Raw genomic sequence first — 10,706 nt, forward strand, 5'->3', positions numbered from 1 at the left:
GCAAGCTCCAATGGTAATGACCACCAAAGACAAACAAAGAGATTCTAGAGATGTCTAGATAAGCTGCTCCCAATTCTTGAGGAAGGTCAACTCTTGTAGTAGGTAATGGGCACCACAATGGAACTTGACCTTACAAGAGATGTCAACGGCGGAAGCACGTCGAGGGAGATGGATAAAAGAGCGCGCAGAGAGAGAGAGAGAGAGAGAGAGAGAGAGAGAGGCGATGGAGAGCTCGAGTGTGTGGAGAGAGACTATGGAGAGCACAATAGGGTATCCAATAGAGAGCGTGTGGGAGCTGGCGGGCGATTTCATGGGCATGCACAAGTGGGCGACGTCGTTTTTCACTATTACAACGCTGGTGGAAGGCGAGGCGCAGAAGGCAGGGTGCGTGAGGTGTCTAGAAGGGCGCCCAACAACGTCAGAGGCCCAAGGTGCTGAGAGTAAGGGGCCCAGGTCGGTGGAGAGGTTGCTGGCGATGGACGAGCAGGCTCATAAATTCTCGTTCCTGGTTCTGCAGTCGCAGATTGCGCCCACCTTCGAAGGCCTCATCGGCACCTTCCAGCTGCTTCCCCACGGCCCCCTCTCCACCACCGCCCTCTGGAGTTACGAGATCGCCCCCGTTCCCATGCTTTCCCCCGATTCCTTCTTCCACTCTCTCAAGCTCATCTTCGACCTTCTCATTGCCGACCTCACCCAAGCCCTCTCCTCCTCTTGAAACATCATGATCTATCAGATTCAAAACACACACACACACACCCCTTTTTCTAATGTTCTTGGCCTGTGCCCCTAGCACACAAAAGAGAGTTGCAGAACTTGGAATGTTCTTTCCAATCAACCTCAAAAACGCTAAAACAAAATTATAGTTCCTATAAATCTAGCAATGTTAGGCTTAGCTTTGGATGGTATCCATCCTCAATCAAAATACTTACCTTATTTTTTGTTCTAATCTCTCTCTCTCTCTCTCTCTCTCTCGTATCATAAGGTAATCAAGTTCTATGGTTCAAGACACATGCTTCTCATAGAGATGCTCTTCTAAGAAACAAGGGTATAGGTAGTTGCTAACATAAGGTTTTGCATCCAACTCAAACGAATTGCTTTCCTAAAAGAAATTTGATCTAGCTCTAAAGTACCAGGCTTTCTTTCTCTCTCTCTCCCTCCCTCCAAAAGACCTCCTCCCCCACCAAAAGAACATCTAGCGTGCCATGATTACTTAGGTTGTGGAAATGGTTCCCTTGAGTGGCATACAAATTATCACTATCTAGAGTTGATAGGGTAAATGTATAGTAAGAAGACGGGCCTTAACAATAATAAAAACCCTCCCCTAATAGTGGTAGCATGGCTTATTGGTGTACTAAAGTTGTCATGGAGTGCAATGATTGAGAGGGTCATCGGTTCAAACCTTGCACTTTCGTTTGCACTGACAGCCATGCCTTCCAGTCAAAAAACTTGCACTCACTAGTGCAATAAAAAATTGTCCACACTACTTGAAAGAGCATTCTTTAATGCACCGTCTATGCTTATCTATGTTGCAACTAGGGCAATGTCAATTGAGCATTCCATTCCTATGAAGCATTCTGGTCACCTTAAATCAGGGCTTGTGTTCATAAGGGTCTTATGAACCTTTTTAGAATTCCTTGAGAAAGGGTCATACGGTTGTAGATCACTTTCATAATATCTTACTAAATTTTTTGTAAGGGCGGACTTATGAATGACCATTGAATATGCTACACACCAATGGACGGTTAGTAGTTCAACCTCAAAAACGCTAAAACAAAATTATAATCCCTATAAATCTAGCAATGTTAGGCTTAGCTTTGGATGGTGCCCATCCTTAATCAAAATACTTACCTTGTTTTTTGTTCTACTTTAACTCACTCTCTCTCTCTCTCTCTCTCTCTCTCTCTCTCTCTCTCTCTCTCTCTCTCTCTCTGTGTGTCATGTCATATGGTGATCAAGTTGTATGGGTTCAAGACACATGCTTCTTATGGAGATGCTCTTCTAAGAAACAAGACTATAGGTAGTTGATTTGTTGCTGACATAAGGTTTTGCATCCAACTCAAACAAATTTCTTTCTTAAAACCTTTTGATCTAGCTCTGAAGTGCCAAGCACTCTCTCTCTCTCTCTCTCTCTCTCTCTCTCTCTCTCTCTCTCTCTCCCCCCAAAAAAAGAACATCTAGAGTACATGACTACTTAGGCTATGAGAATGGTTCCCTTGAGTGTCATGAATATTATCACTATCTAGATTTGATAGGGTAATTGTATAGTAAGAAGATGTGCCTTAGAAATAATAATAGGCCTCCTCTAATAAAGGTATGAGTGGAAATGGTTCCCTTGAGTGGCATACAAATTATCACTATCTAGAGTTGATAGGGTAAACGTATAGTAAGAAGACGGGCCTTAACAATAATAAAAACCCTCCCCTAATAGTGGTAGCATGGCTTATTGGTGTACTAAAGTTGTCATGGAGTGCAATGATTGAGAGGGTCATCGGTTCAAACCTTGCACTTTCGTTTGCACTGACAGCCATGCCTTCCAGTCAAAAAACTTGCACTCACTAGTGCAATAAAAAATTGTCCACACTACTTGAAAGAGCATTCTTTAATGCACCGTCTATGCTTATCTATGTTGCAACTAGGGCAATGTCAATTGAGCATTCCATTCCTATGAAGCATTCTGGTCACCTTAAATCAGGGCTTGTGTTCATAATGGTCTTATGAACCTTTTTAGAATTCCTTGAGAAAGGGTCATACGGTTGTAGATCACTTTCATAATATCTTACTAAAATTTTTGTAAGGGTGGACTTATGAATGACCATTGAATATGCTACACACCAATGGACGGTTAGTAGTTCAACCTCAAAAACACTAAAACAAAATTATAATCCCTATAAATCTAGCAATGTTAGGCTTAGCTTTGGATGGTGCCCATCCTTAATCAAAATACTTACCTTGTTTTTTGTTCTACTTTAACTCTCTCTCTCTCTCTCTCTCTCTCTCTCTCTCTCTCTCTCTCTCTCTCTCTCATGTCATATGGTGATCAAGTTGTATGGGTTCAAGACACATGCTTCTTATGGAGATGCTCTTCTAAGAAACAAGACTATAGGTAGTTGATTTGTTGCTGACATAAGGTTTTGCATCCAACTCAAACGAATTTCTTTCTTAAAACCTTTTGATCTAGCTCTGAAGTGCCAAGCACTCTCTCTCTCTCTCTCTCTCTCTCTCTCTCTCTCTCTCTCTCTCTCTCTCTCTCTCTCTCCCCCCAAAAAAAGAACATCTAGAGTACATGACTACTTAGGCTATGAGAATGGTTCCCTTGAGTGTCATGAATATTATCACTATCTAGATTTGATAGGGTAATTGTATAGTAAGAAGATGTGCCTTAGCAATAATAATAAGCCTCCTCTAATAAAGGTATGAGGTAGCATGGCTTGTTGGTCTAGTAAAGTTGACATGGAGTGCAATGATTGAGAGGGCCATCGGTTCAAACCTTGCATTTTTGTTTGCACTGACAGCCATGCCTTTCGGTCAAAAAACTTGCACTCCCTAGAAACTTTGGCCTCCGCACCTTTAGCCACCTCTTTAGCCACTTTGGTCTCCTCTGTACCAAACGCCTCCTCCGAGCATTTGGGTTCCTTGGCACCTACAGCCTCCTATGCACTTTTACAAGGTTCCATCGTCCACTTTCCCTTCTTCATCCTCTTTCTACCCACCTTCTCCTCTGCAAATTTTGATGTCGCATCCAAAAACTCTACCACCATGAGAGACCTTCAACTGCCCCCTCTTTAGCCGTCAATTCTACATTTCAACAATTTCCTGAATTGGATCACTTTCCCCCTGTTGGTTCTCTTGTTTTCCCCTTCCCTCTTTACCCTATTTATCCCTCTTCTGCACTTCGGCTTTCAGCTGATCTTCTCCCAAGCTTGAGTCCACAGTAACCTCATTTTCTTTCCCTGTTGTTGTGCTGACATCAAGGTCTTGTAGTGTATTCTGTACTTTAGCTTTCAGTTGTTCTCTCAAGCTTGAATCTACACTAGGCTTAGACTCTTTCTCTTTAACTATGTTGGCATCAAGGTCTTGCAGAATTTCCTCCACTTTAGCTTTCAATTGATCTTCTCCCAAGCTTGAGTTTACATCATGCTCATCCCCTTTCCCTTCCACTGTGCTGGCATCAAGGTCTTGCAATATTTTTTGCACTCACTTGTGAGGATCTTCTTGGAACATGTGAGTCACATCTAACTTCTATGACCATGGATATCCTTCCGATCCATTGGGGTGTTGTCATATGGGTGTCCCAACAAAAGATCCTCTACCAACATGTACACAAAGATGAAAGACAAGACTAGATCATCAATTCAACTGATATATACATAGTGTTCAACACAACACCCCACTTACTCTTCAATAATGACCTCTGTGACACCTAGGCCTTTGCCTCCGAAGGGATTGCAGTGTTGCAACATGTCTTCACAAAAATATCTTTTGTTCTCAACACAACTGCAAAACATAGTGGATGGTGCTGATGCCGGCAAGGAAGCATGAAGGTACCAACCACGTAAGAAGCCTCCAAAGTCTCCCCACATGAAACACAAGTACCAAACACATGAAGTATGTTTTCAGTGTCCACAACATGAGTCCTTGGAGTCAATGTGTATGCCGTCCCCCTCTTCACATCACCACACAACTTGCTTACAAAATTGTAATGATCTTGGTTTTCTAGGCACTCATTGTAGAGCTTGGAATACTCTAGCTGCAAAACTGACATATTCTATTAACTTATCTAGCAAAAACACAATTCTCAAGGAAGAACACAAGCAATACCGAAACAATATAAATCCAATACCAAAATAGAACCAAAACAGTACCAAAATTCTATCAAAATACTATCAAAACACTACCAAATGAAATTCATCCGAGTATCAAATAGAAACCAAGACAGTATCAAAATAGGTAATATTGTACCAAAACTTTATTGGTACAATGAAGTACCAAATACTTCAAGGAAAAACAAAAGTAGTACCAAAAGAGTAGTAAATAGGTAACAATGCATACCAAAACAGTTTCAAAATAATAACAACATAGTACCAAATATGTAGCAAAACAGTACCAAACTAAATAAAATTGAACCAAAGCACTTCTAAATAGCACTATATTGGTACAACAAGGAACCCAAAATTCATAAAACATAAAAGACCCAATGAGACCTAGTAACTTGTAACAAAAATAATTCCAAACCAGTACGAACTCACCAAAATAGCTCAAAATAAAACCAAATGAGGCATAGTAAACACCAAAAAAACCAAAGATAGAACCATTATAGCACCCAAGACATATTTATCATTGCCCAAATAGTACCAATGCCGTACCAAAATATTTCCAAATAGCACCAAAGAAACAAAGAAGCACCAAAAGTACCAAAGGTAGTAACAACATAGTATCCAAGTCAAACCCAACATTACCCTATAAGACCAAAAAATATGTAGCTAGAAAGTACCAAAGCAATACCAAAGGATGTGAAAACAACACCAAATGAACAAAAAGTCACTTAGTGTATTGAGGATTGTTCCAACATAGCATCCAATACAAAACAAAATGTATAGTATATGAGTACCCAAAAGTACCAAAATAGTCCAATGGAGTACCAAAAGTAATAAAGAAGCACTAAAATTTCTCAAGGAAAGTACCAACATAGCACCTAGTGCTTAAAAAATAACCAAATCACTAAAACATATTTTAGGAAAGTACCAAAATAGTTCTAGAAAGCACCAAAACAGTTTCAAAATAGTCCTTAAGACTACCAAATGAACAAAAATGAATCAAAAGTACCATTGATTGTGCCAACATAGCACCCAAGACAAAACCGCCACTAACTTATATGACTCAAAATTTAATAACAAAAGTACCAGTTCAAGAAAGTACCAAATGAAGATGGAAACTTCAAGCACTAAGCAAAACACTTATCAAACACAACATCAATTCCCTCATGGTCTCAGACCCAAGACCTCACACACCTTCGAAGATGGTGAGAGCTAGCAGGGTATGAGAGTAGATTGAGAGGAAGAAGTAGTAGTCTTACGAGAAAGATGTACATCTCCTCACATAATCACTCATATTAGCATAGCTTCGCTTAGTAATTAGCATGATAGAGGAGATGAGAATGCATTAAAGCTTGGCTCTTGGTTGGATTTGCATCACAAAGCCAAGATTTGTTGGTGTAGGCCTCCCTTCTCACAAGCTTAGAGTAGGTGATAAGCTTTCCATTAAAGCTTGAGAAGGAGAGAGAGAGACTCTTCTTGCTTCACACATGAGTTTTTGTGAGTGTGTATGCAATAATTCCTTGAGAAAATCAGCCCCCTCACTCTCTTGGTCGACCCCTCTTGCTATTTGCTCATGCTACAACCCAGTTGGACCTCCCCGGGCCTAGGCAATGGAATTTCAAGAGCATAAGTGATAGCCTTCTGACATGTGTCCCCTTTCCCTTTTGTGAGAGATTTAGGTAGTTAATAAATACAACTAAACTCTCATTGGACCCCTTTGACTCCTGGTCAATAGGAATCAGACAAGCCATTGGGTTGTTGAATGCTCATTGGACCCCTTGGGAGATTGTCCAATAGTCTTCTAGAGAGCTTAATTTTGATTGGTTCTTTTATTAAGCGTTTTTAAATTAATTAAACTAGATTTAATCTAGCCTAATTCTCATTGGTCCACCTCCAAGGCCATCCAATAGGATTTGAGTACACCTTGTGGGCATTTGGGCTAGGGAACTGACATGTGTCGTTCATTCCCTTTGTGTAAAGGTAGCTTGTGTGTGTGTGTGTGTGTGTGTGTGTGTGTGTGTGTGTGTGTGTGTGTGTGTGTGTGTGTGTGTGTGTGTTTCTCTCTCATCCTCTACTTCTTGGGCTCGCCCCCTCCTATGTAGGACTTGAGAAGACTTTTTGGGACACACACAAAGCATCCAATTTCCCTAGAGTTTGACCTTTGGACACAACCTTTGAATTTTGGAACCTTAGCATTTTGGAAGTATTAATGGGCTGAACCTTAGGGTCTTTTAAGCCCATTGTTGCACCTTGCTCTTTTGCAGATGGTCCACCCTTTGGATCCCTATTTCCCCTCCTTTGGATCGCTATTGTGGCCGATATGCCAGCTTAACCAATATTCTAGCTTTTCCTCCCCTAGCACTTCCCCATATTAAATTATCAGTTTAACATGAGAAAATCATTTAGGAGAATTATATATTAGTTATTATGACATTACCTCTCTCTTGAAATCCTAGTCGTCCTCGACTATGGGGTAGAGAAGATAATGAATATTCATTAGTCCTTTTTCTAGTGGGTAGAGGATCCCTATGTTACCCTACGACATGGTTCCAGAATGGATGACTAGTCTATTTAGTGCTTGAGAGCCTAAGCTATCGCAAGCATGTATGCACATTAGTCCTATCAATCTTCCATAGTAGAGTGACAAGCTCTACTTGGTGTTTGGGAGACGTCGTCTCCGCAAATTTGATCTAAGCATGCATACTACTTCACATTTGTGCACAATAAAGAAAAAAAGAGAGTCTTATAAGACAAAAACTTTGTTCATTTTTAACATTTGTACATTTGCTTACTCTTGGGAAGCATTGTAAGCATTGACAAGGTTTAGGTTATCCTTTAGTTGTATGCCTTGCATCCATCTAGCATCTTCAAAAGGAAAATTCTTAAACTTAATAAGATATCGTCGGTTAGTCTTACTGCCTCTTAGTACCTTGTCTTCATGTCAGAGAATGGACTCGGCCTGCAGCATCTCTTCTTGGTCCTCAATCTCCGGTGGGTCTTCAATAGTTGGTTCTTGAGGTGGCTCTCCTTTGTAAGGATTTAGTAGGCTCACATGGAAAGCATTGTGTATGAGCCAATGGCTGGGCAACTTGAGTTGATAGGCCATCTCATTGATTGGCCTAAGAATCTGGAAGGGACCATAGTAACTTTTTGCTAACTTAGCATAGTACTTTTGGTGTCCCGTAGGGTTCTTTCCTGTCGTGTGCCTTAATCGAGCCTTGGGAAATTCGAGTAAGACCCAATCATTTTCTTTAAAGGCTTGGGCTCTTGTGTGCTTGTCAACAGCAGCCTTTTGCCTTTGCTATGAGATAGAGATAGCATCCTTATTATTTTGGAAAGATTCTTGTAGGTCTTGGCTATACTTATCTGCAGCAAAGATCTTCCCGTGTACCTTAAGTAGCAAGAGACTTTTTGATCTTCCCTCAATTATCTCAAAAGGTGCTTTTCCCGTGGAAGTATGTACAATATTATTGTAGGCATACTCCACTAAGGATAAGTACTTCTCCCATTGGGATATTTGGTCTACTTCTGTTACATAGGCTTTTAGTAGATCAAGAATTGCTAGGTTAGCTATTTCACTTTGGGCATCCATTTGCGGGTGATAGGCCAAAGAGAAGTTTAGCCTTGTTCCTAAATTCTCAAAGAGACCCTTCCAAAAATTACTGGTCATTCTAGGATCTCTATCCGACAGTATGGACATTGGCAAGCCATGGTACTTGAAGATTTGTGAAATGAAGAGGGTTGCCATTTGATGGGCTTTGATAGTCTTTTTGATAGGTATAAAATGAGCTTGTTTACTGAACCTATCTACTATTGTCCATATTCCCGTATTCCCATGGATCGACTTAGGCAATTCAAAGATAAACATTAGGAAGAGAATGGGGTCTAGGAGGGCCTCTTTATTTGCAATTTAAGGGAGTCAAACCTCTCGTATTATAAAAGAAAACAAAGAACAGATTTTGAACTCAAACAGGCAAAACGGTTAGTTTATTTGAATTTGTTTTTCCCCCAAAATGAAATTCAAAATCTAACACACAAAACCATATTGTGTAGCATATATATGGAAAGAGCTCGGCTTGTAGATTACAAATCTATAATCTTCGCTCAAATCGGAGATCATATGTAGGAGTTATGGAAGGCCAAAAATCATAAATTTGTCCACCCCCTTTCTTGGGGGGAAGAATGCATCCTTTGACCACTCTTACACCCCTCTTACACACCCACCATTCTTGAACACATGGCGTGCATCTATTTGTTGAAATGTTAATCACCTCCATAATCTCATGGCAAATAAAGAGGACCTCCTAGACCCCATCCTCTTCCTAATGATCCATAGATATGCTCTTCCATGGTGGATTAGGGATTGGCAAAGGTTGAAGCAATCCAGGTTGCTTCCCTCTATCAAACTGCGTATTTTGGCATACCACACATTTAGGAACATACTCTTGTATGTTTGCTTTCATGGTAGGCCAATAAAAATATGTTTCAATCCCCTTTAAGGGGCTAGACTAAATCCCTATATGTTTCAATCCCCTTTAAGGGGCTAGACTAAATCCCTATATGCCCTGCATAAGGAGGAGCATGAGATTCATATATTGCTTTCTCACGGAGTGAGTTAGTAACGCATAGCCTATTTCCATAAAGAAGATAACCATCTTGTAAAGTAAATGGTTCCTCTTTCTTCCCTAGTGCAAGGGCTAAAATCACATCTCTAAAATCGGGATCAATAGCATACTCATCTATCATTGACGATAGATCATTGTGAGTTGCTATGGAAACCGCATTCACTCTCGGCCGTCTTGAGAGTGCATCGACTACTTGATTATGCTTGCCAGCAATGTGAGCAATATGAAAATGAAATTGCAAAAGAAATTTTTCCCACCTCAATTGTTTGTCGGAGAGCTTGGTCTTCGTCGTGAAGTACTTAAGACTTTGGTGATCCATTCACAGAATGAAAGGTGTCCCCAATAAATAGTGTTTCCATGAGTCTAAGGCATGTAGAACTGTGAGGAGTTCCTTTTCATATATGCCTAGATCTTGCTCAACAGGGTCGAGCCTTCGACTTTCATAAGCTATGGCGTGCCCTTCTTGGAGTAAAACAGCTCCAAGGCAATCACCACAAGCTTCACATTGGACCTCAAATGGCTTTTGAGAGATCCGATAGTGTAAGCACAGGTTGAGAGATAAGCTTTTCAAAGGCATTGTTCTCCTTGGCAGACCATGTGTACCTAATATTTTTCTTTGTTAGGTCATGTAATGGTCTTGTTATTAGTGAGAACTTTTCTATGAAGCGTCTATAGTATGCACACATACCTATAAAGCTTCGTAGTTCATGAAGATTCCTTGGTTTAGGCCATCCTTTTATTACCTCTAGCTTTGATGGACCCATTTGGATGTCATCTTGAGAGATAATGTGACCTAAATCCTCACATAAAGTTTATTCTCTCTTAGAACTTGAAATATTACCTGGAGGTGTTGCTTGTGTTCGTCTAATGAATTAGAGTAGATGATGATATCATCAAAGAACACTCCAGTAAAGGTTCAGTGAGGACTAAATAGCTTCTCCATCAAGCGGTTGAATGTGGCTAGTGCATTGGTCAAGCCAAAAGGCATGACAATATATTCATAAAGACCAAATGTAGTGCAAAATGCGGTCTTTACAATGTCTTGATCAACTATATTTATTTGATGATAGCCACTTTTTAGGTCAATCCTATTGAAGTAGGTGGACCCTTGTAGCTTATCAAATAGGTCTTCTACCCGTGGAACGAGAAACCTATTCTTGATAGTGATCCTATTTAGTGCTCTATAGTCGACACACATACGATGTGTGTCGTCTTTCTTTTGCACTAATAACACGGGTGAGCAAAATGGAGATGAGCTAGGCCTAAC

At 40.5% G+C, this 10,706-nt stretch overlaps 1 pseudogene; it reads right to left on the bottom strand.

The window, feature by feature from the left end:
• Positions 1-237: 237 nt before the first annotated feature.
• On the bottom strand, positions 238-847 carry LOC147442080 (uncharacterized; annotated as a pseudogene).
• Positions 848-10,706: the final 9,859 nt, after the last annotated feature.

The sequence above is a fragment of the Adiantum capillus-veneris genome, chromosome 14 (assembly GCF_014529385.1).
Source record: "Adiantum capillus-veneris isolate H3 chromosome 14, ASM1452938v2, whole genome shotgun sequence".
Taxonomy (NCBI): Eukaryota; Viridiplantae; Streptophyta; class Polypodiopsida; order Polypodiales; family Pteridaceae; genus Adiantum; species Adiantum capillus-veneris.